Source organism: Lutjanus erythropterus, chromosome 2 (assembly GCF_056507025.1).
Source record: "Lutjanus erythropterus isolate fLutEry1 chromosome 2, fLutEry1.hap2, whole genome shotgun sequence".
Classification (NCBI taxonomy): Eukaryota; Metazoa; Chordata; class Actinopteri; order Lutjaniformes; family Lutjanidae; genus Lutjanus; species Lutjanus erythropterus.
This window is the reverse complement of record NC_139318.1, coordinates 37,254,589-37,281,561: the sequence shown is the minus strand read 5'-3', so window position 1 is coordinate 37,281,561 and position 26,973 is coordinate 37,254,589. Positions and strand designations below refer to the sequence as shown.

Sequence of the window (26,973 nt, the reverse complement as noted above, 5' to 3'; positions counted from 1 at the left end):
CTTCTCACATACCTCTTGTTTATAGGAGTCACACATTTTCTTGCCTTATAACAAACGTCTAATGATGATTGCCGAATTACCATCTCATTATCATATGAATAGCTCTGTTTGCAAATGGGTGAGCCATCAAGAGCTGCGGTCTGACTCACACTGACATGTGCACGCTGTTCTTTTTATTCCCCTCATTAGGTTCTACTAACTTTTAACTTTGTTGTCAGAGAAACATCAAACTAACTTGCAGAGTTTTTGAAGCAGTTTGGCAAACTTTCTGTTTTAAGTCTTTTTTTTTTTTTTTTATGCTAAATGCCTCCTCCAGTGTCATCATGTTTGTTGTTGTCAAACTTTTGACTCCTGAGTGGTGCCCTCTACTTTAACCTCCATGCCTTTATTCCACCGGTGGGACTGCAGACCCCAGACGGTTGACTCACGGATTAAATACATGGCCTTTGCTGTGTCATGTTGTGCCGCTGCACAAAAAATCCTCTAACATTGGTGCTTCTCTATTTAAGCTAAGAGAGGGTAAAAGGCTGTTAGAAATCCATCAGTATGAACGAGAAAACGCTGTCAGAAAATAAAAATCTGACTGAATTTAAGTCAAAGCTACTTTTTGTTTTGTCTGCAGGGTTCAAAGTTAATATTTTGTTTTTCACTTGTCCAGTCAGGCGAGAAGAAAAACCTATCTGCCAAAAACCAATTTATAGTTACCCCTATCTAAAATGTTTTATTTATTAGCAGTTATCACATTTATACTTGTGAGTTGAAACAAAGCACAAATATAATTTTTTTTTTTTTTTTTAAATATATATACAAAAAAGATATTTTGGGCAGGTGGAGTACATATTTATTTTGGATATTTGAATTGTAAATAAACTGGGGATTGTTGTATGTTAGTTGTCATTAAATTTGGGATTTTGTTGAAATAACATATGAGTTAAAAGAAGAAAAGTAAGAAGGGGGTAGGGATATAAGTTTTACTTTTACCTGCTCCTTTTCAGCTGCTGTTATCATTGTCTTAGTTTTTTATTTATTTATTTATTTATTTATTTATTTATTTATTTATTTATTCAAATTTTTGGTTTGAAATAACGTCATCCATTCATTCAAAAAACAAAAGAAACTAAAGTTAATTGTTTTGGGTAGTCTATGTCTCTAACAATTATTGTCATTATCAATTAGTCTAAGTTTATAAACTGTCAGAAAATAGTAAAAAAGTCCCTGATTCTCAGCATCCAGGTTGATGTTTTTAAATGTTTGTCAGTCCCAGATATTCAATTTAATACGATAAATAGAGAAAAGCAGCAAATCATCATGTCTGAGAGGCTGAAAACAGACATTTTTTACATGATAAATTACCTTAGCAATTAATCAATAATCAAAACAGTTAGCAATCGACTAATCGATTGGCATACTAATAGTTGCAACTCTAGTTTCATCTGTATTTAAGTAAAGGACTCAGAACAAGGACACAGTGTGTCAAGCAACAGATATTCTTGCACATTGAAAATGGTCTGACAGCCCTCCATCTCCCCAGATATGAACTCATTAATTGTGTGTGAGTGAAAGAACGGGCTGTAGCCGAAGCTTTGCACCTAAAAAAAACACCTAAAGAAACCATACAAATACAAATGTGAATTACACACAGTGTGCTCTCTGCCCTGCTGACACCCATCTTTGTACGACACGCTCAGCATCAAATTGGCGACTGCTGGCCCCCCACTGCTAATGTCGGTACGTATGCATGCAGTTTCCACAGCTTGGTTGCTCCGCAATTTTGTTTTAATACGCTTCGTGGCACAGAAGCCACACTCACAGGCAGCGGCAGACAGCGGGAGCACGAGGATCACCTCAGCCACCATCAGCTGGTCAGGGACGGTGTGCAAAAACGATGTGTTCAATTCAAGTGAGTTTCTGGGTTTTACCAGTCTGATGTGGCGTTTTATTTGGCCCAAGCAGGCGAGCAAATCTTACTCTTGAGCCCCATCTATGAAAAGGCTTTTTTCCCCCAAGACAAGCTGGCCATACCTCAAATGTCAACAGTCATCAACAGCCAATCAGAAATCAGTGATTTCTTGTCAATGATTGTTGCTTCAAAGCACTACTTTTGGCACGTGTACGACAACACTGAGCTGCTGATTGCAGGTCTTTTTAAGTGTCCAATTTCTCAACAGCTTTTAGCAAAAGACAAAAACATAGCTTGGACAATAGCTGGTTGATTTTTACAGCTTTTCTCTGTTGATTTTTGTCAGTGCAGAACTTTCTGCTTTGTACTTTTCATTATCAAAATGATAGAGCGTCTGTCATTCTGGTACCAACATCACAGTGGGGCGACGAGGGGCAATTCTTGTTCGTATGAGCTTTTGTGCCGCCCATATATTTTTTGGGGTTAGAGTTGGTTTAAATTGTACTCTTATTTGTGGTTGAGAGCGGTGTCTTTTGTTAATAAGACCTTGCCTTTAATTGAGCGTACCTGCACTGTAAATCCTGTGTTGTTGAGATGCAGGTGAATTCATTGCGCTGTTTGTCTTGACAGGTGAATATGTCTAACTCTCCTGCCCTCCAAGTTATTTTTCTTTCAGAACTGGAATCGTCAGAGATGACTTTTGCAGTGCTAGAGGAGACAATGCAGTAAGAAGTCTCTAATATGCCATTTATTTCACCCGCAGACGCTGTGTTCCAGCTTTGTCTGAGAAGATGACACACAGACTTCACAGGACATGCATGCAACCATGTAAAAAGGAGTGGGCACCTGTGAAAATTCTGTGCCCCCTTACTGAATTGTCTGGCGCCAGCGCTCATACTGCCTGTGTATACTTTTCATTTTTGTTAACCTGCCATGAATTCAGGGAGGTTAATATTTACATTTGGTTGCCTGCATTATGACTGAAATAAATGTATAAATCAATTATGTATGAATGAATAATAATGGTGACAGTGGCTGCAAGCAGGTCAGTGCTCGCACACCTCAGCAAGGACATGCTGTCTTTTTGTCTCTCTCTTTCTGTGTGTGTGTGTGTGGAGGTGGCTGTCATTACACTACTTAATTACAGAGGTGACAAAGTCCTCATGCCGCATGAGTAATGGATGGGATTGTGCAGCCAACATTACCCATCAGCCCCAGAGCTCATGATGCCTCTCATCAGTGAACTCATCCCTGCCTCCTGACCTTTTCGACAGATCCAGAGTCGTCCATTACCCACTGTCCCCATCAACAGAGGCGCAGCACGGGAGTCTCCTCTTTGTTTGCATGATGGGTAACATCCAGCGAAGCTGCAAAGGATTTCACTTAAGTTCTCAAGTCTAATCAATGAACACTTACAGCTCTCAGCACGCAGGAGTCGATCGATTTAGTAATAAATCAGGAGTGTCTAACTCCTCTCGCCTTTGTGTCCTTTGAACAAGTGACATACCAGAGTAAAGTTTAGCTGAAATATAACTTGCACGGAGTGAGAAACCCACAGAGAAGACTTGTCAGCTCTATTTCAGCAACTTTCAGCTCAATGTTCTGGCTTTACAGCCCAAAACCTTATTGATTAGGATCAGTCTCATCAGTTTCTCCTTCAGCAGCAGAGTCAACTGTATTCAGCGAAAAGCTCACTGTATTCTACCTGCTCAGCACCAGACAGACAGTAAGCTGGTGAACATAATAGAGCATTTTGTCACGGCTCAGGCTGGGACTCCAGTTGTTTTCTTTGTGTTTTCCTGAGCGCTTCCTGTTTACCCTGCATCTTCTCCGCCTGTGTGGGTGTACTGTGGGTGCAGCAGCCTCATCAGTCATCTGGTGGACCTCCACACCTGCATAAAATCGCCTCCTGTACGCTCTGCTCAAGAAGCCAGCTCTCCAGCCATTCAGCGCCAGATTATTCAGCCAGCTATGTGAATTCCAGCGCCAACATCTCCAGATCCAGCCGTCTACAAACGCCGCTCCTGCTCGTTCCTCCACCCACTCATCCAGCTCATCTCCCTGCCTGTCCCCTGCCTTTGTCCCCTGCACCTCACCCTCGGTTGTCCCAATAAATCCCCTTTACCTGTGTGGGTCTGGCTTTTGGGTCTTAAACCACTGCCTTAACACATTTAGCAGCTAAAGAGCCAGATATTTCCCTCAGGAGTTGGTGGAAAGCAAAACAGAGCTACAAGAAAAGTTAATTTGCCAGGTGGCCTGAGACATGACTCTAAAAAGTTTCAACATAGTTGGCACCAGAAATACTGGTCCGTTAAACTATTTAAGCTGTTACACAGCCGCCTGCTTCTAGCCTGTCACCCAGCGTGAATGCCCCAAAGGCCCAGGTGTTGTTATCAGCAAAGTGGGACAGGTGACAGCTGGTGAAACTAATGCAGTTTGTTAGTATATTGATGTAGAAAATGAAAATAAGGTTGCATGCAGGATAAATCCCTGAGTACAGTGAAGTTGATAGTTTGATTAGAGGTAAGGGCAACTTCATTCGCATTTAGTATTTTGATGCTAAATGTACATCAACCAAAATTTGAATGTTCAGATTTGGACACATAAGGAAGATGACTGGGAAGCTGCAGAATGATATAAAAGCCTCTAAAAAACAACAGACAATGGACCTGCCCTTTAAACTACAAATTCTTTGAAAATCTATTGCATCTCACAGCTAAAAAAAATGTTCCCCTGGTGCACTGCTTAGGTACAGCGTGCAAGTGGATCTAACAGTTTTTACAAACACAGACCATAAGAAATGTGTCACCGTCTGCACAGAACTCCAGGCTGCTGATGTCGGTGTTATTTAAAGGCTCCCACTGTGACCCTGTGTCTCATAACCAATTTAGATTTGCTAATCATTGTGCACTTTCTAAATCATGATAAACATGATTACTGTGGGATATGTATGAGAGATAAATGAGCAGCCATTATCATAATTTCAAACACATTTGTCATTTTGTATTCTGCAGCAGCCCAGTGTTCCTGAAGAACACACTGATTTAGGCTGTATATATATATTTTTTTTTATGTAATAACAGCCCGGCTACTCTTCCCTGAAGCTCACAAATCTTTTGTGCCGTGTAATTTTGTACCTCACTGGAGTCTTATCTTCACGGAAAAATCATTTGAGATTCTGAGAACGTACTTCCGCCTGTAAATGGTGAAAAGCTGCGAGATCGGAGGAGCATTTCCACACACCTCCACACTGTATAGAATGGAAAGTGTATACAGCAGCAGCCCTACAATTGTAACGCCACCTAAACTGGCTGCCATCTAATCCGATATGTTTCAAACCTACAGCCCACAAAATTTCCATAGATTTGACCATAACGAATGAACACCTCTCATATAATCTCAATGAAAAGTGACAATTATATAACAAGAGTGTGATAAGCTTCATAAAGGCTGGATTTATTGCTGCATGGAGTAGCTACATTTGGTGTACTTCGTAAAACCTCTCAGATCTGTGTATATTTAAATAACTCTGCGCAAGGAGGACACCATCCAGAAGATGAAAAACATTTCTCCGTTCAAACACCCTGAAGAAAGATACGATCTAAACAGAAAACGCAAACCATCCGAGATAAACCAGTGATGGAAAGCAGAACCACAGAGGTCAGATAGGAACTTTTGATTCAGCTCAGAAGAGAGTTTACCATATAAGTAAAATACCAACAGTGTTAGAAAAGCTATCACACAGAGAAAAGTATCTCAAATTGACTCACAAGTGGTCAAAACATTTTTTCACACTCTTTACATCATCATATCTATCCATGCATGATGAAAAGAAATGCCAAGAGATAAGACTTCCTTATATACATCAGACTGGCACATACGGTTGTCAGGCCACGCCCCCTTTCAGGGGACAGAAAACTGGAAATGTTTGTGGATCACAGTTTGTATGAATTCATGTCGAGTTAAACAAAGCTTTGTTTTATAGACATGTGTAATAATTATTCTGTGAACTTGCCTGGACTGGAGCATTCATGATAACTTAATATATTAAAAGCCAGTCTTCTATGTTCCCAGTGGATCAAGGAGCCAACACAGTGGCCAGACTCTGCTAATATTGGATTATCAGGTATCATTAGGCTTAATGTTGTCTGTAAATAACAAAACCTGTCAAAAGAGAAGTGATGATGTGAACTAGCTGGAGATTTTTGTGCATGAACTCCAGCAGCCTCAGACTCAAGCTGATGTTAGCTCTCCAGTAACAGTTACTGTTCTCTGAAGGCTCATAAACTCTTACTGCTCTCCTTTTGGGATCCATTCTTTGCCGGGAAGGATAGAGAACCAGAGGTTATGATGGATATTAACTTTTAGAGATTTTACAACCAGCCACACTGGTGGAGAAGGGGGCGTGGCCTTCCCGACTTTGGCTGGATGATGTATTCCCGGTCTTATGTACAGAAAATTGTTTTTAAAGAGAGCAAATTTCAAATAGCAAAAGCCACAAGTAATTTCAATTACATGTTACATTACAACTGACTGACCACATCAAACCTCCACACAGGTATCAGTGAGCTACATTCAAGAGCGAGTCTAAAGAGTTAATCAGCGCAAATAGAAAAACAGCTTATAAAGACATAAATATCACCCTGAGGCATTAGGAGTGGGGGAAACTTGATTCTAAGATGCATCACAGTGCAGACGCAAACTCTCTGTGTCCGCTCTGCGTCCCGGACAGTGATGGCTTTCTCTGGAGCCAACAGTGCAGCAGCAGTCTGCTCTTCACTGCTGGAGATGTAATGTTGATGACAACACAGCGAAAGACTCAGCCTCCACCTCATTTTGTTACTATCGTACAAGCAGGGGACTGTGAGATACTTTCAAATTGATTAATTCATTAATAAAGGCAGTTAAGTTTTTGTTTTTAAATAAAAAAGGCTGCACACCATTTCATTACCAGTTCTGTTTCATTTTGTATTTCAGTGGAACGAAAGCAGGAGTCTGAAAATTGTGCCTCCTTTTCTATTCATTAATCAAGAATCAAAACAGTCCCAACCCTAAATGTAACATGTGCATCATGTTTACGTTCTAAACTGGGCTGCTTCTTGAGTTTTGGTGCAGATGGCGAGCAGCTGCAGATGGATCTGACTGGCACAGCGTGGCTGTAAAGTTTTAATCACTTTATCATTGTATCATAGCCCTCCTAGGCGCAGTCGAATCGTTCAGTACCGAGAGTTTACCACCCCATCGTGCATGAATCTACATCAATAATAGCCTAATTCTATGCATGATCTATGATGATGAAGATACAGAGAAATATAAATGTTTGGGTAAAAAGAGCATATTGTCAACATTACACAAAATTTCATAAAACATGTCGTCAGGGGAGCTTGTGTCTTATTAAGAGGAGACGAGCTGTAGCTCACTCCCTAATTATAGTGGTGGATACGCTCCAGCTTTTGTTCATCCCCAAATCAACACAAAATGAAAGTTTCTTGCATTAATTAAATGAGGTTCTGAAACATAAAAGACTTCTGGCTGTTTGTCTGGTTCAGCTCATCCTGTCAGTCAGTCTGTCAGGCTAACATTAGCTTAAGTAGCTACAGTGCAGCTGATGTCAGTCAGATATCATATTATCATTATTACCATAACTCTCAAACTATATCAACTGTTCTTTATACACCAGTTTATTGCGTTGTAGAACTTTACTTGATTCTATTTAGAAATAAAATGTCCAAGTTTATCACTATGTTTGGCAGAATTATATCTTAATAATATACAGACCATAAATAAAGGCCCCTCGTTTAATATAAAGACAATAAGCCCTATGATAAGAGTATTTACACATACTACAGGATTTCATTAACTGTAAGCTGGGATGTTCTCAGATGTGAGGGCTTTTTAAAATGTTCTAATTCTTCCGATACAAATGAAGCCGTATTCTCATGGGACTCGTCGTGGCAGGGGAAATTACGCCTCCATATCTGTGTTTTGTGTGACGCATTTGCACAGAATAATACAGTCTGCATTTTACTTGAATTTACTGACTTTATCCCCCCTGATATGATGCTATCAGCCATATAAAAATGTAGTTAAGAAGTGTTTTGCCAACTTGCTGCAGTGTTAAAAGCATACATTCACATTTGCAGCTCATGTAGATCAAGTAAAAGATGCTTTTTGCCCCAAATCACTGAGATACCGATTTGCACAGGACTGATATTATCACATTGCCTCTGTGTTATGCTGCATAGACATTTGTGAGTTTTTTGTGAGTAGCAAAAAGAGAACTACATCTTAATCTTGCTGTACAACCTTGTGTTGTATACTGACAAATAAATCCAAATTATACCTTATTTGATGAAATGTGGTAGGTAATTTGCAGTGGAATTTTTACCTTACAAATTGTGGATATGGCAGGATTAATTTTACAGAGGACCTCCATAATTATTACAAGGTCTCAGGTAGTCAAGTAGGTCTTAGTAAGTATTAGGTAGTACTATGGGCCTTTTCCACCGGCGATTTTGGCTGTGCCCTACGCCCGACCCTCCTCCAAGCAGGTTGCAGTGACATCTCGCCGGCTGCGGCCAGTGACGGCCCTCTTTTTCTCCCCCTTGAGGAAGCGAGTGTTGTGATACTGAGCTATCATGTGTGCAACGTTTCTAAAAGTGTCTCAGTACTTTTGTAGCTTCTAACAGTTTTGAAAAGTAGTTTCTCTCCTCTGTCGCTGTTTGTACTTTCAGGTATTTGCAATATTTACTTATTTTACTGTTTCAGATTCATTTTTAGATGTGTCAGAGTTGTTTTAAGTTACTGCAGATGAAACCATCCAAAACAATTCCTATGCTGATTCATAATAAACGCATTTAAGTGATGAAACAACACAGGACTTCAAGCTTGTCCTCAGTTAAAAGACACACCTTCAAGTGGGTCGCCTTAATGTAATGGAAATGCAGACCCCTGCAGCCAGGCTAGCTCTGTGTACGGAAAAGAGCCACTAGTCTTTTGCAAGCAGGGCTCTAAAGGAGCAATATTTAACAACTGCATGTCCAAAAATAGTGAGTTGGAGCCATCAACAGCAAATGAAATAGGCTGAATCCCTCTTTATTCTCCACTCTATGGTTGAAGCAAGTTGTTTCCCTAACATCATAAATTGATAACAACTGACAACAAGCTCTACACAGTAAGTTTGTACGTTTATAACTGTCACTGTAAAGTTAAGTCCCTTATACTGCAAACAAAAGCCCACTGCTCTGAAAATACACACTCTGGAGTTTGAGTTCAGTGGCTGCCTGTCACATATTACACATATTATTCAATTTAACCGTTAAAAACATTCACTTCCACTGCAAGATAATGAACGATTTGTAATAACTCAGAGCCAGACGCTCATTTGACAAACATTCAGCACTAATTTGAACTCTAATTAATGTGAAACGGGCAAACTTAACCACCGCAGCTGCAGCACTGCCGTCAGAAAAGTGAATATTTCAACTTAGCATGTTTCCTTAATTTCTGATGGCATGTCATGGTCATTTTATGATAAATTAGAGTAAATATTTCACCTTTAAACTACTTATGAACAAACAGGCAACAGTACTGAGAAGAGAGAGAATGCTAAGAGAGTGCTGTCATTGTGTTGGTGTCCCAGACTGAACCTTGTGTACCATCACTGTCTGCAGATTAACATTGCTCCACTCATGGTTCCAGGTCTTAGCTATTACGGTAATGAATTGCTGCTGCTGCTGCTGCTGCTGTTTCACGGAAACCCTGCTCCTCTAAACCTCTCCACGAAATGTCTCTCCATATAAATTGAAATCCGGCTGCTTGTCTGGGGCCGATGCTCCTCAGGAGGACAGGAGGAGGAGGCCGAGAGTCGGCCGCCTGTGATTCAGGATGAAACCTCACATCCAGCCATTCTGCAGCTGAGACTGAAGATGGAGGGATTTTGTTGAGAGTCAGAAAAAAAAATGTGAAAGTGTGATAATGTGCTGTATAATGCCTCTCGTCCCGGCAAACAAGAATGTAATGAAGGCGGAGGGATTTTTGATAACGTGCTCTGTCTCTGCCAGGCTGCTGATGCCTGAAGGATAATGGATTCCATGTGGCTACGAACCACAGTGGCAAAGCTATCAAAGAACAAATCAGTGGCACGAGGAAAAAACAAACAGCGTCCTTCCGAAAACGCTTATCTCGGACCTGTGTTTGGGAGAGCGCAAAGTTGGCCGGTGGGCGTTCATTACACATGCAGACAGGAACAGCCTCACTATTATTGGAGGAGGGGAAATGATCAGACCGGTCAAGTGCTTCTGTGGGGCAATAAAGCAGTGACATGAAATGGGATCTTGGTAGAGCAACAGAATACCAAACAAGTCTCCTGTTTATAACAGCTCAGCATGCCTCGATTTCTCAGCTTTATAACAGCACTGAATGAATTACAGAGGAACAGTTCAACACAAGATAAAAAGAGGAGATTATAGGAAAGTATTCTGTGACAAATTTTTGTTTACTGCCTGTGGTGGCCTTTTTTTTTTTATACATATTTATCTTTTAAGGTGAGACTTTCTTTTGCAGTTATTCATTTTGATAATGTGTGTGAAAATGTAGCAGCAGGATAAAACACTGCAGAACAAACTCTCCTGGTTGTTTATGAAGATTAAAATACAGAAATGTTCCTGATATTAAATGCACTTTTAAGCGCCGTTTCCTTTTTTTTTTACTTCATCACTTGATTATTCTGCACTGTATCTCATTACAGCATCTTGGTAGCAGTTTACAGAGCATTTTTTAACATTTCAGCAGCTTAGTAGTTGAGATTCAACAATCCAAGCGTTTCACTTCGTCTGCAGATTATCTACTCATGAACATGCCAATATTCTCAGTATAATTTTGCTGAAATTGAAAAAGAGTACTCACTCAACTGACGCTATACAGATGTTCAAATATTGATAAACAAATATTCAAATAATTATTAAACAATTTCATTCATTAGTGTTTAACATTCTAATGCACAACAAACGAAAGGCTGATCAATTTCACAATACTGCAATAATACTGCCTTCAAATTTTAATTAGCGCAATAACAACTGTCACCAACGTGGAGACGTAATAAAAGATTAACTAAGCCAGTGGTCCCAACACTGCAGGGGGATGACAGCAGGAGAAGTACAGAGTGAAACAAAGTTAAATTAATGTGGCGATGCCTCACTCTCTGTGGTACATACCAAACACACCCTTCCAATTTGTCTTTTTAAACTGCTAAAACCTCCCATGCTGCCTGATCTTTTAGCCCCAGCATCCACCTGCAGGCATCAGCGGGGGTTCAAGATTTTGCTCATCTCTCCCCTATATCTCTATCTAAACATAATATGTGCGGAGCGATGAAGTCAGAGCCTAGACGCCAAACTCTAACTATCTTTTGCTGCTGAAATAAACATTGTAAAACGTGAGCTGTCTGACTGAAATATAATTTATGTAGGTGAAATGAACAAACAAGAGTTTGCATCCATTTTTCGGCTGCTTCCCCATTTGTTAATGATTACTAATAACTGTGGGGTGGGCATGAATTTTAGCTGCTTTGAAAGAGGAGCATGCCAGAAAAGGTTTGGTAACCACTAAACTAAGCAGTGGAAGAAAAAAGCAAAAAAAACATTTGTAGGTTTAAAAAGAAAAGCAACAATAGCATAAATCAGATAAGGAAAGGAAGAGCTGACATTTAGGAGTCTTTTTTATTATTGCATTTCCTACATGAAATGCATTCCTAGATATCTGTGTGAAAATGTGAACAAATAAAGCTATTAGCTTTAGATGAGCTGTTATCTGTGGTCTTACAATTGCAGGCTTAAAACCAGTGATTTGTGATGGCACTGAACCTGCGTCTTTAGGAGAGTGACAGAGCTGCACAGCTGGCTAATATAACAGAGTCATGCTCAGGCACCTAATTAGGGTCAGTTAAGTGTAGGTGTCTGTGATTGTGGAGACTCACAGGCAACAGTTTTAAGACAGACAAATGCTGCTTCCACTCCCCAAGTCAATATTCTCTTATCATAACTCTAAAACTTCCCTCAATCAAGCAGGTGTCAAAGACAAACTCAGTGCCCGAACACTCAGATTTATCTTTGTGAGTGATGGTGTTTTTCCGTCTTACCAGGCTTTTCTCTTGTGCCCTTCTGCATTCATTCCCCACAGGCGTCCAGTTTTCTAGTTATCTGGCTGTGTCACACGTCTTTCTGTCCCTCCATCCGTTCACCAGATGCCCTTGGACATTCCCTGCTTTCCACATCACCAGCCATCTATACACCTGTTCCCTCTTCCCTCATCAGCTCTGCAGTGGCCTGGCCTTCCCAGCCTACCTGCCCACCTGCATCTCATTTCCTCGTCAGCCCTGCAGATACTCATCCGGCCCGTTCCCACTCGTACTCGTCCTAATTGCTGTGTTGGTTTCTTGTTACGTGCTTTTGTGACTTGGACCTCCATACCTATTTGCGTCTTCCTGTAAGCCTTGAAGTATCATTAAACCACTGAAATTATCCTGCTGCCTGCACCTGGGTCCTTCCCCTGTTGTGAAGGTGATAAGTTGAATAAATGTGAAGGTTTGCATCATGTTGTATCATTCTGTCCAAAACCTTCAGATAAACATACCATTACCTTAAAACCACCCTCTGCATAATGTGCAAGTGAGCAAGGGACTGAAAAAAATCATATTATAGTTGCTGACATTGATGTTACACCATGGACTAGTGAACTGTCCCGAGCATTAATTTTGATCAAAAGAGTAAAATATAACCACTGTTGTCTGTCAGAGTCAATGGTAGACTGGAGAAAGGTCTGGCTCCACACATACATATTCTACTATAGAGAAAAAACACCCCGCCTTCTTTGCATTTATTTAAGCCAATCGCAAACGTCTTGGGTGGAGTTAAGTTCAGGATGCAGCAATGGTGCTGCTGCAAAATAATTTCGAAGGGGAAAATGTTTTGGTGGAACATTTGCATGTCAGGTGGCGAGATCTAGCATTAAAATGACTACATCACTGGTAACAGCTGTTAGCTTGTTTACGTTTGTACCATTAGTGACTTTTACCAGCAGTGTGCATCCTGTGACTCAGATTAAGTCAGTGTTAGCTAGTGAGATTCAGTATTGTAAAAAAAAAAGAACGTGCTAATCATAAATGCAAAATAATGCACTTTTAAGTTTTGTAAGACTGCATTCCCCCCTCAAATAATACAAATGTATTATTTTGCAATTTATTCCCATGCTTGCTGCAATCTTAGTCAGCACTCCTCTGGCAGCAGCACAGCTTCACTCCCTCTCCCCTCTGACTAGAAGACTGACAGCTTTTACTATGTTTATAGGGACACTGATTCTCTGTTGCTCTGAAACTTTGCGACAACAGGCAACAGAAGAACAGGCAGACAACACAAAAAGAGGTATGGTGGCTGCATCTGACTTTGTACTGATGAGGAGAAGAAACCTTGTTAATTTTCATTTATTCACCATAATAAACCGACTCATTAGCACAATATTAACATTAACATGGTTTCCAAAAGTGGGGTCCACCAGCTGCACAAGAGGACAAATGTCATGTAATATGTAATTTTCGCATTATTCTTATTGTTACTACTGGGACTAGTCTCGCATCTCGTTCTGTTTGTCTTCCAATGTTAGAAAGAACCAACTATCTGTTTCTGAGTCTATGCACGTGTAATTCTCTGTTCTTTACATGGAAGATCATGTCAAAGTTTACTGCAGTTTAATACAAATTGTTGCAGTATCTTTAACAACATCTGAATGCACCACCTTCACCATGGCGACGGCTATAAGTAGACTATGTTGCTTGTGTTTTTTTAAAGATGTGTGGGATTGTGGATGTGTCAACCTGGTCGGGATGTAGAAGGAGGTGCATAGCATGGAGAGATATTAATCAATTTTATTGATCGATTGACTGATTTATTGATACTTTTATTATCAGAACAAGCCTGAAAATTGACTCGTATCACAGCAGCTCCATTTGCAACATCATAGACAGCAAACATCAGGACAAGAAACAAAACACATACATTCAACATGACATTACAATCACAAAAAATAAGACAGAAGACAAACAACACAGAACATTTAACAATCACAGTACACACAGTTAACCATCTACAGTTCATATCTAACTACGAAGTGTTTATTTTCATCAACTGTTGTCAACTGTAGAGACAAAATGAGATATCAAAGGTGATTTGAGGACATTTGTGCAGAGAAGAGTACAAGATGAAGGTGCAAAATCTCCATCAACACCCTCAAAACAGCAAACAGTGCTTTTTCTTTTTCTTTTTTTTAAACTGCATAACATTTGGTGAGAAAATAACTGCATGTTGATTGTTCAGAACTGTCGGTCAGTGAAGGGAAGAAATGTCTGCACACTACAGTGTACAGTCTGTGTCAGTAGCTTTTGTCCTTGCACAGAAGTGAGATGGCTTTTTCTGGAGGAAGCGGGCCATTTTGCTGTACCTTACAACGTACGTGGGGCTTGAAAGCTATAAATTGGCCTGTTCAACATTTCTTCAGCGGAGTGGCAATGGATTTCCTGCTGGGAAAAAGTGGCATTGATCCTGCTTGAGTACAGCAGAGGGAAGTTCTTTCATGGGAATCAATGGGGGTACTCATTAATCATTACTGTAAGGTAAACAGAGATCTGTCTTGCTATTGTTCACTATTTTATTTATCTTCAGGCAAAGGCAAACACAGATGATGGCCTCAGCTGACCAAAAACAGAACGGTTCATGGCTTGTATCCTCCACAGAGAAAGGGGGGAGGGGTACATGTATGCAAACATGACATGACATGAAAAACAACATTTCCTATTTACATTTACAGCGGCTTCACAAGCCCAGCGATGCAGTTTTTCCTTCATTTCACTTGTCTCTTTTTTAGGCTTGTATGTGAAGCAGAAATTTCGCTTTCATCTTTTCATCCTTTGTAGGAATCAGTGTCAGATGACAGAATTAGAACTGTGAGATCTGTTTGATTCGGTGTAGGATGAGTCAACTTGAGATTTAAAAATGTCACTTGTGTATGTGTATGTGCAGAAAGCTGCATGAGTGTGTGTGTGTGTGTGTGTGTGTGTGTGTAGCATGAGGACGTGTGATCGGAGAGGGGTCACTTGTTGGTCATGAAAACACTAATATCTAGAGACGTCTACGACATCTGACAGGCAAAGTCCAACCTAATTATTAGCTTAATAACCCCTATACATTTTTGCTTCGAGGGTTTTTGTGTTGGTGTATAATAAGGGAGAAAGTGGTCCTGCTCTTACATCCAGTCACTACCTTTTCATCCAGTCACCAAACGTGTAAATGCATTCATGGTGTACAAACACTTTTCGTTCAACTGTACTCGCACAAAAAGAACAATCTAATCCAGTGTTTTCTAAAGCTTTATTTCTTTTTGAATGCAAACAGAATGCAAACAAGCAAACATCAGATTGTTTCCATTTTTCCCAATAAAGGGGTCTGTGCATCAGCAAACAGGCTAGTTTGAAAAAACATTTGCTCTGGTTGAATTTCTTTGGAGTTCTGTGCACTTGCTTCATTTCTAACCTTTTTTAATTTGTCTGTATGTCAAGAAGCAGTGCAGGGCAGTCTTTGGATCTATTTTTAAAAACCTACACTGAGCATGAGATTTTGGATGTTCATTGCTGCAGAGCAGGAATATCTGTTTGATTGGGTAATTAACTTAAATGTGGCGATAATAATTCCCAGACAGACTCTTCTGGTCCTGTTCTCAGTTTATTGTGCCATCATAAAGAAGAATATAAGATGAGAGACAAAAGGCAACAAAAAAAAATTGGCATCGCTCATGAATAATGCAGGAAAGCCTCCAGCCAGTCATTAACAACAGGCAGCCTTCCCAACCGATTCATCAAAATCAGGCCAGCAGTGTATCAGTCAGCCTCTGAGAGTCTTAAATTTTGATCTTTATTAATTGCATCCTTAACCTGCCAATCTGCATAATTTTTAAATGTCAGAGCCCAGTGACGGCGTGATGTTTTTCGACTGCTTTCAGAGGCAAAAAGCTTTGACAGAGAAGTGTCCTTGAATGTTCAAATGCTCACAGAGGAGCACTTACGTACATGACATTGTGGAATATTTGTAATCTTTTACAGCTACAGTGCTCTGATTATTTTAAGTGTCCCTTTCATGATTAAATATTATTTCTTACAGCCACTGAGAGTTACTGGCATTTCTTTTACAGGTAATAAAGTGTGTAAGTAAGTGTAAGCTTGGCTGTGGTTAATTCAAAGAATGCTATTGTTGTGCAAAAATGCTTAATTTGAGGCAGGAGTCGGTTTGTTTACAGTACAAATGTGTAGAGGCGTATAAAAAGTCCACAAGGTTAAAGTTAATCGGGAACACTGCCCGTGCATGAGAAAGTGACAGCTTCAAGGATGACTGGAAACACATTATCAGAGCCACTTAAGTGAAAAAAACATGTCAATACAGGAGCAACAGCTGCATATCTGCTGCAGTATTAACAGGAAGAGAGGCTGCAGAGAGCAGGAGATATTTAAGCTTCTATTCAAGCAAAAAGGTTTGTTCTTTATAAACCAATCCATTTGCTTTCACAGCGGAAAAAGCTTTGCTCTGAATTTGTGCATTTTCCTGTTTACTCGCCAAGTGCCACAGAATGAGAGTGAAGATTAATGAATTACTTCCGTGTTAATTGATCTGAGTGCAGAGTTGGCAGTTAGCGCAGTCCATTTTAAGCTACTGGAGCAACTGGGCAGAGAAATGGCGTTCACTGAAATGAATTAAATGCTATATATTATTTTGGTTGAAAGGCCGAATACGTCTAATTCAATTCAGATTTATTTCTACAGCATATTTAAAACACCATGAGCTGACCAAAGTAATAAACAGAAAAGACCCCACCCTTCAGAACCCAGCCTCTTCCTACCAGTCGCACTCACTTCAATAACCATGAAATGCCTGGAAAACTGATCCTACACACCATCCTGCCAGCCATCAGACCACAGCTGAACCCCCACCAGTTTGCCTCCCACCCCATTCTTACTACCAAAGGCGCCAAAAATACAGCAGTTTGGTCAGTACCCCGATGCCTCAACCTGTGACACTGTAGGTATCCCTCGAGCATAACTTCTGGAGATGTTATATGGAGAAGGTGGGGTCAAACAAACACAGGACTTTGACCTTGGAGACTGGCGTTTTTGTTCTGTGTGAAACCAAAAGTCACATTTTATGGCTCTTATCCATATCCCATAATAAAGGTAAGAAATTTATATTGCCTAAACGTAACCAGGTCTACCTGTATGTTGAGTATTTTCTTATTGACTCCACTGCCCCTGATCAAGCTGCTGTATTTGACGAGTTTGTAGTGAGAAAATGTCGCTACAGGGCCACATAAGGGACAAAGGGTGCTGTGGCATCCCTCCTCCACTCTCTCTTCCAACATCTGGAATCACCAGCTGTTAGAACAGGTACAGTATCATCATCACCAAAACCAGAGTCCCTGAGGGCTGGGTCCTTGGTCCCTTCCTTTACACTTTCCTCTGCGTCACCACAGAGATCAAATACTCCGATGACACCGCCACTCACAGACTTCTCAATGACGATCACTCTGTTACAGCCGATCAAAACTACACTTCTCACTTTGCACAGTGGTGACAGATAACTACCTGCAGCTGAACTTGGACAAGACAAAAGAATGTCATTGGTTATTAGCCATCAAACACACCCCACACTGGTCTGAACCCCTTCTATCCACGGCAAGACAGTAGAACAGGTCAAAAATGATTGTTTTGTTTCACACATCATTTCTATTCATAAAGGATCCGAGCCAACAATCTGTTATCAGTAAACTCAGAGCACCGTCTGCCCCTCCACACACACACACCTCCTGTTGTAGCTTCATAAAAGACCATCTCCAACAAAAACAAAGTTGCCAGCATCACACACACTGCCTCTAACATCATCAACACCCAAACTCTCAGACCTGAATGACAGATCCGTCACACACCTAGCACTCACTATGGCAAATGACACCGATCAGGCATCGCTTCACATTACTGCCATCTGGATGGAGACAGAGTGCAGGACCTGACACCTATGTCGCGCGGTGGGATGTATGAGTGTTTTTTTTTAGATTATTTTTTGTGGCTTTTCAGTCTTTATCGACAGGACAGCATTCAACAGACAGGAAAAAGTGGGTTAGAGACACACAGCAAAGGGCTAGAAGTGGGAAATGAACCCTGAGGACTGGCAGCCTCTGCACATGAGCCACACGCTCTACCAACTGAGCCACCAGATCACTCTGAGATGTATTAATGTACACGTAGTTGCAATCTATTTGGGGGGCACTGGGTTCAACGACCCCAAAATCCTGAGGCAAAGCAGGAAAAAGCAGCTGTAAAAAGTGCCATAGACTTTATAAATTTTACTGGCGTTCGAAAGGAGCACTAATAAAGTAATAGCATATGCTGTATTATTCATTTTTAATTGCCATGATGAGGCATAGTGTGAGGCGTGTGTGCTACTGGCCAAGCACCCCGAGCGCTTTAATTAATTACTTAACAAGCATAAAGTGCCATGAATTCAAACTCTTCTGACCTTTAATTCACTTAGTGCAGGAACTTGTGGCTCTAGCATCTAAATTAGACACACAACATGGTGTCTGTCACCAGCTCTGCGCTCCAAAGAGGGATAAAATGCACTGAACTGAGGTTTGCTGCGACATTTGGAATATCAGATAAAATTCCCAGTGAAAGCCAAAAGCTTCAACGCCGGATTCAGACTGTCAGAGATGCAGCGTATGATGAATTTTGTTGTGCCTAAATGCGCCCCTCACTGCAGAAAGACGGTGAAAAGTTCCTGGAGAACCCCCCCAAAATCTCACACCAAATGAGTGAGAGTTTTTTAAGAGTTTTGCTTTTCTGACTCAGCTGGAGTCGCAGCAGCAGCCTCTAACGCAAACAGAATATGAAATCTGTCTCAGCTCGATAGAAAGACTTTTAAAACACCAAATAACTTGTTTTAAAGAAATTGGTTTGTTTATAATATGAAGAATGGTAAAATATAGCTTTCATGAGGCTGTTTGGTCAGACAGTAACAGATCAGAGACAACAAACTTGGCATTTCATCCTTGCAGCTGCGGTGAAAGTCGGGTCACATCCAGCCTGCCCAGTTAATATTATGTTTGTTATAATGTTGATTAATGTTGACATGGCGTTCTTCTGCCTCAATAATTATTAATGCCACCAGATAATAGACTAAAAGGGTCAGGATTTGAACCCACAATTCTCCTTGGTAAATATTTTCCTGCACCAGGCTATGACCAATGTGTTTTGATGGTATAGCTGAAAGTGTACCTGAAAAACAAGCGCATTTCACAGGATAGTGAGCTTCAATACCCAGGAGAGAAAAAGGCAAATTTCCAGGAAAAATATTAATCCCTACTCCTCACCACACCACATCATCTAACACTGCACAGCCTGCGCGTCGTCTTCACCCGTATGTTGCTGTGTTTTATCTGCGTGTCTTCTTGTTAAACTGGCTGTAAAAACAAATTTCCCTCTGGGACAATAAAGTCTGAAATAGCTTTGATTGTCCCACATTTCCCTCTAAACCATTGCTAATTGCATTTGTCCCTGTGTGAGCACAGTTCACTGATACTGGCATCAGCTTGACAATTACTGGTAGTTACTTTCAGGTGGAAACTTCACCATCTGGGTTTGTGGTCATTTTAATTGGCTTTTGTTTATTAGAAACAGTAGATTCCAAACATGAAGCATGAAGCAATTTGCTATTCAGGTCTCAATTTCAGGCCTCTTAATTCATATATACATATTTTCTGCTGTTTGATATCCATGTTACTATTTTAAATATCCCCATCAGGGGGTGAAATGCTGTTCTCTGAGTGTGTTTTCAGTTCTGAACATTAATTTAACCTTCAAATATGTAATTTAGAAACATTTTGAGAGGACTGTCCCGTGCTACCACAACTAAAAGAAGTCTGAATGTGGCAAAAGATGTCCCTAAATAAATATGCTCAAGGGAGGAAAATGTTTTAATTAGCCAGAGGACTATTAAACTCTATCATAAACAGATGATGCAATTATGTTTATTTATTTAATTATACTGTGCAACCATCCAATATCCAGCTTAATCCAATCTCTGTGCAATTATCCAATTTACAAGGCAATATTTTTTAATATTTTTCTTTAATGCTACTCACCATGTGTGCAAAATTAATCAATATATTTGTATAAGTGAAAAGTGTATACAGCTGAAATGGCTTTTTATTTTCATGTATCACTCAGTTACACTTTTCTGTCTCTACTTATTCCTCCTGAGCTGCTGTGACAAGTAAATTTAAGTGGTGTGGGATCAATAAATCTATCTGATTATATCTCATCTTCATGTTTGATCTCGTTATTCACTGTTTTGTGTGTTTTTTGTTTTATGTCTGAAGATCACCTGGGTATCTCTGGATTTTCTGGAGATGGAACTTGAGCATTTCTATGTGATTCTGTATGTCATAAACTGTAGTATCCCCCCGACTCTTCTTCACCTCATAAAAACAAGAGCTTTAAAGTCAGAACCTACAATTAAGGAGAGAGCTTAAAGGTAAATGACTACCTTTACTGATATGGCATTGCACAATTTGCCTCTCATTCATCCAGTCACACAGTGATGGAAGCGACCTGCCATGAAGGTGCTGACCGAAGCACTGGGAGCAGCTTAGCGTTCAGCGTCTTGCCCAAGGGCACTTAGACAGGTGAGATGAAGATTGATCTGCCAAACCTGATGTGATTAATGGAAAACCCTGTCTACCTCCTGAGCTACAGCCGCCAGGACAGCTGTTTGTTTTACAGCAAAAAATATCAAGGTTATCTTATACCTGCAGGTTCTGCCCAACAGCTCTAATCTATCACACAGAAGAAGGTTTATTCCCTATTTCTGGACATAGTTATGTTCTTTGCACTGTGGTTGTATGAAGTGCTTATCTATAGTGAGTGTATTACCAGCACCACCTTCTAAATTCAAGTTTCTTTCTTTTACCCAACTAAGACGAGCTTAATCGGCTCGTGAAATCCTCTGAGAACTTCACCTCATTCACACTCGACAGAAAAACGTGTTGAGTGTTACATCTTTGTTAGGCTGTCCACTCTTCCAGCAACCACCAACTCTGGTTTGGTTGAATTAAATCCATGTGAAAAGAGTGAAAGGAGTCTAATTTTGCAGGCTGCTTTCCTCTCACTCCTCACCCAGCTCAGCAAACTCATGGTCGGGTGAGCGGGTGTGAACCGTGCCACTGGATGAGAGCAGCAGCTGTCTCTCTGCAGACCATAATAAATGACAAATATTGCCCCAAAAAAGCGAACGGCGATGGATTCAGCCCATCGCTGCTAGACGATATATTCGTTCAATCACCCAGCCCTAGGGGGTACTTGTGTAGGATGATAAGTAATGTGCTGCTGTGAACAGGGTCAGCAGCAAAATATATTTTAGCTACTTAAAAAAGGCTCAATATCAGATTAAGTGCACACTGTATTTCAAACATTTTCACTGCTTAACCCAGCTGTCAAACTGCCCTTACTAACAAAACCGCTGGTATAATATTGTTGGAATACTGTTCTCTCCAAAGTAACCAGATTCTGTAGTTTGTTTGACTTCAGGGAATCACCAAAGACACACAAACAAGCAAATCAATAAAGGTAGCGGTGGACTAGCAGCTCGTTTATTCTGAGAGGTAAAATTACTGTTTTTGGCAAAGGAGCTTGGTTGCTTGGAGAGAAGGCTACGACGGCTTATGTAACAGCGGTTTCCAGTCGGAAAGGGCTGGTAGAGTGGTGAAAATATGCTAAATATGGCGTGCACTTAAGCTGTTGTAGATTTTTTTTTTACTATCCCTTTAGGGGGTCATCAGGAGTTTGAAGATAAAACACAGTTTTGCTGGGTGTCCAGGACACGGAGGACAAGGGTTGCATCTCAGACTGTGGAGGTCGTCATTAGGATGCAGACAGACACATCTTCTCTAAATGGACCATCGAAGCTAATTACATTAGTTCTGAATCAACCGCTCCCTCTTATTTATTTTGTGATGCAAACCACCACCCAGAAAACTACTAAAAACACAGCTGTAGTCTGCTGCTGTAGGAGTGGAGGCTGCTGATGAGATGACCACCCCCCACTTAGTCATTCTGCAGGGACAACGCCGGTGCATCATTTAGAGGTGACTCTCTGCTAAATTTAGGAAAACTGCTTTTAGAACATCAGCATTTTCAGTCAGCAGCAGCAGGTAAGTGAAACTCCCACCCATAAAACACAATACACAAGCTTCAATGACTGTAAAACATTAAATAAATTCTGTGATCACTGATCGAATCCTCTGTGTGGAACAAGACTTACATCATTTTATCAGTCAGACAATATTATCATGATCATATCGATCTACCGGCGTGTATGTGATCTGATATTTTTTTTCACGACATAATGAAGGTTGCTTTTATTAGTTTGGAACAGAATCATTCCTCTACAAATACTGTTGAAATTATTTGCTCAGTAATTAAGCCGTCCACCTACACTGTTTATTGTTTATTTGAAGTCTTTTCATACATCACTACCTATGGAAAACAACTACAGTAATCCTTTTTTTTCCTTTTTTTTTTTTTTTTTTCCTTTACTCCCATGATACTTTGCCTTGTGGCAACCTGTTTGCTTCCAGGTGGCTACCTGAAGCCGCTGCTGCACCTTGAAATCATGGCGGGAAAAAGAAAGTAGTTTCCTCTCAGTTTCCTCCTTGAAGCTCGTGACAAACTGCCGAAAACGAGCCAACAAAGATACAGCCGTGAAACCGCATAAGTTATGTTTTATATACAGCGCTGTGCTGTATTACAGTGTATTTCAAACATACACAGCAGAGTGATTTAATTTGCACAGTAATTTGAAACAGCTGTACTGCATTTTGAAACAGTCATTAAAATTAGTAAATAGCAAAGCCGTCCATTTCAAGACCCAGTGTTCATGTAATAAATGTCAATTCGATGGTAATCTGCATAACAAATGACGAAAAACAAAACAATTCCATTATAATAATCATCCGCTAATAGTGATCGATTTGACCTGGACAGATGTGATCACTGTGAAATGTTTCCACTAATAATTATTAAAAATACCAGTGACAGTTTACTGTTTCGGTGCCCTGATGGCATTTTGGATTATTTATATATCAATAAAGAATATCAATCAATATTTTTTTTATCACAGAAACTGTGTTTATTTTGTATAATTTTGCTTTATATGTGATGTACTGTTCTGTAAAGTGTATGGTTTGAATTTTTTTTCTACAGTGGTATTTTTTAACATCTTCCTGCCCAGTGATGTGCATGGTTACTGTTCAATAAACTAATAAGCTAACAAAAAAAAATGAACTCATGTGTCTCTCCTCAATAGTTTAATTTTTTTTTTGTCAATAATCAAACAGCCTACTTTAAAAAAAACAAAAACACATTCACTTAAAAGTAGAATCAGTAAAATGTGTTCCAGTGCTTTGTAAATACACCAGAAAGATAGTTGATTGATGGTAACAGGATGAAAAATACTTACTTTTTGAGTTGTCATAGCATCAAAATAATAAAAATTAATGAGAAATTACAGGAAAAAGGCACAGTCTCTGATGCTACAAGCCACCGCCACACACTCCTAGTGTGTCAGAAGTGCTGATTAAAAGTAGAGCTCAAACAATTAATCGAGTAGATGTTAACTATTAAATTAATCACTAAATCTGTTTGAGTAACTTTTTACGAAAGAAAAGTCACAATAATAACAGATTCCAGCTTCTTATGACACTAAACTGAATATCTTTGGATTGTGGACAAAACCAGACATTTCAGAACGTCGTGTTGCGTTTTGGGAAACACTGATCAACATTTTTCTCCATTTTCTTCAATAAAACAAATTGGCTACAGATTAATCAACAGTGAAAATAATCGTTAGCTGCAGCCCTAATAGAAAGGTATTATGCTGATATGAGTCTATGAATTGTTGTGGGTTTTTTTTTTAGGACAATGTTGCACATAATGCCTTTAAACACATTGACAGCGGAGGTGCCAAGCACTCCCACAGCTCTCCACCAGCTGTTGAATGCCTTGCCCCGAGGCACTACAATATGATGACAAAGTGTCCCTGCAAATATTTTCCACAGCAGACTTCAAAACAAAAGCTCATTTCTGCAACCAGCAGGCTGTCCCTTTGCTCTGATAAACAGTCGTGATATCTGACAAATGGACAGTGACAAAAAAAAAGGGAAAATAACAGAAGAAGGATCTGTAATATTTACTGCAAAGCCCCTCTGCAGGCAGCTGAGTTGTCTTGAGTTTCAAACAAAATATTAAAAAAATATATCTTCTGCAATAATACAGCAAATTAAAAATAGAACAAAATGATTAAGTAGTTTAATCAGGATTTTCTCTGCATGATAAAGCATTTAAATTAAATGCATTTACCTATTTTTAGCAGGCTATTTGTGGATCACTAATTGGAAAGGGGGATTTACTGACAAAGGCTGAATTAATTACACGTCAAATGTTTAATTAGGCTGCTGTAAGTAATCCTATACCCTAAAGTCATTAAAATGAGTACCTTTTAATTTACTGTTACACTATATTGACGCAGTTTTCTCTGACTACCCCCTCCTTTGTCAGGTACACGTGTTCAACCACAGCATGCATGAGATTTCTTGAACATTTTGCCAGAAAAATGAACTAATATTGTGTGAATGCAGGTGTTAATTGGGTCGGGGCCACGCGGAACAACGCGAGATTACACTCCCGGAGCGATAGCAATTAAAACGATGGCTTTAAAAAGTTATTTTCTCTTACCTTTTTGCAGATTTATGAGGGGTGATGTGTTCGGACGCGCTTCCTCGCCGCTGCTGTGATGATGATGAGCGCTTCAGAAGGTAGGTCAGCGCTTTAAAATTTGCAGAAGCTGGAGGAGGAAATTATTATTGTCGCATCGGTGGAGGAAAGAAGCGGATTCCCTGCTCAGTAGCAGCAGCCTGCTGGAGGAGGAAGCAGCTGAGGAGGAGGAGGAGGAGGAGGAGGAGGAGGAGAGAAAGAGGAGAGCTGCTGCTGCTGATGATGATGATGGTGGTGGTGGTGATGCTTCAGCCAAATCCTGCGCACGTATCAGCCGCATCTGATGCTCAAGTCTCTTTTTTCCTTTCTTTTAAATCGAACATGCTGTCACTGTCATGTGACCATTCCCCACCGTCCAATGCGCTGCCTACTACTGCTCCATCCACACACACAGACACACACACACACACACACACAAACCAAATAATGCTGCAGCTTACTATGCAGCTTTTAACAGCTGAAAAAAAAACATGCACGTTCGCCCTACATACTTTGCATATAAGTGGTTTCTGTGAGTGCAGTGCAAGCAAAAACGTGTTTGGAATAAATGAAAAGGGATTTTTAGGACATCTGCTCATTTTAACATGATTCATATTACACCCCTGTCTCATATCAGTCAGAAAGTCTTGTCATGACCGATAATCAGAGTTGGGAGGGTTACTTAAAAATGTATTCCAACACAATTTCTAATGTCAGTAACCAAGTGTCACAATATTAAAGTAATTTCAGAGTTTCCTTTATTATCTGCTCATGTGGCAGGTGGTACCTGGTAAAAGGGGAGGTGTAACAGTGAGGACTTGCAGATATAGAGTTACCGGCAGGAGGAGGAGCACTGTTGGTTCAGGCCGGTGGAGCGTGTGCTGTTTTGTGATGTTGGGTTTGAACGTGTGCTACATTTATCGTTTTCATGTTTTTCAGACTTGCTTCCATGCTCTCAGTTGAAGGTGGCTGGTGGTCAGTAGGGAAGTCGATCATAAGTTCAGTCATACTGTGTGTATTTTAATATCTTTCTGTAATAAATGTCTTTTCAGTTGTTAATATTTGCAGATCAGATCAGTGGTCCGTCAGCTGCTCTTGTTGTGAAGCAGTTTGTTTGTTATTTTTTCTTCTTCTTCTTTTTTTCTTTTTCCATTGTCTAGTCCGCCCTGGCAGGTGAGCTGGTAGCGGGTCCTTGGGGTGGACTAGTTTTCTCAGTTAATGTTTGTTTGCTTTGTTTTGTCTTTTTGTGTGCTTACTTCCCTCACTAACCAGACTCGGTCAAATCCCAGTCAAGGCAAGCTTCAAGTGTGAGTTGTTAAACAGTGTGCAGTGAAAATATTCACAGTAAACTCCTTTTTAAGAGCTGAAGAGAGAGGATCACGGTGCACCGGTGTGTAGTGGAACTCAGCCCCTGTCTTGTTATTATAGCTGGGAACCTAAACTGGGAGAACACGATTTGTAAAGTTAAGCTTCTGTAATAAGTACCCTCCAATACTTAACCTCCTCGATTGTCCTTTGTTAAGCTAGTCACCTGTCAGGTGTAACACTCATTTAGATAAATAGCTGTAATTATGCACATTTGAACGCACAATATGTAAATTCTGCAGCTCGGGGTTTCTTTCACATTTTCATGGGAGTTGTTTTCTTCACTTTTAAACAACCACCATGCAACAACCACCTGACATGACTCGGGCAGAAATAATGTTCATGAAGAAGTAATATTAAAGTTTTATTCACATTATGTTCAGTCACATTCGCTGACGTCTCTCCTCACTCTCTGACATATTTGCCACATCCTGTGCTTTCGTGGAAGTTACAGGAACGAGCAACTATCAAGCAGGATATGCACTGTTAACTTGATAAATTATGGATTTCTCTGTTTGTCCATTGATGAAACATTTGGGATAATATGAGTAATAGTATATAGTAAAAATATATGACATATGTCTAGCATTTTTAGACAGTTTAATGCAGAAATTTTACATATTATAGCTGTAAATTGGTTTGTGGCAAGTTAAGTCTACATCAAGTCTGCAAGCATTTGTTTTTCTGAAGTTAGAAGTTATTTATTTCCATGTTTTGAACAACTAGATTTGTGTGAGGATACACTGTGTTAAATTAACAAAATATTCAGCCTTTTCACTGGTTGTTCCAACACGTTCAGGGTCGTTACCAT

At 40.1% G+C, this 26,973-nt stretch overlaps 1 long non-coding RNA gene across 1 annotated transcript in view; it reads right to left on the bottom strand.

Moving 5' to 3' along the window:
- The window catches only part of LOC146332073 (uncharacterized), a 125,915-nt gene extending 100,880 nt beyond the window's left edge, over positions 1–25,035 (bottom strand). Inside the window, exon 1 of the long non-coding RNA XR_014772031.1 lies at positions 24,780–25,035. This is a non-coding gene — a long non-coding RNA (uncharacterized LOC146332073). The remainder of the gene's footprint in view (positions 1–24,779) is intronic.
- Positions 25,036–26,973: the final 1,938 nt, after the last annotated feature.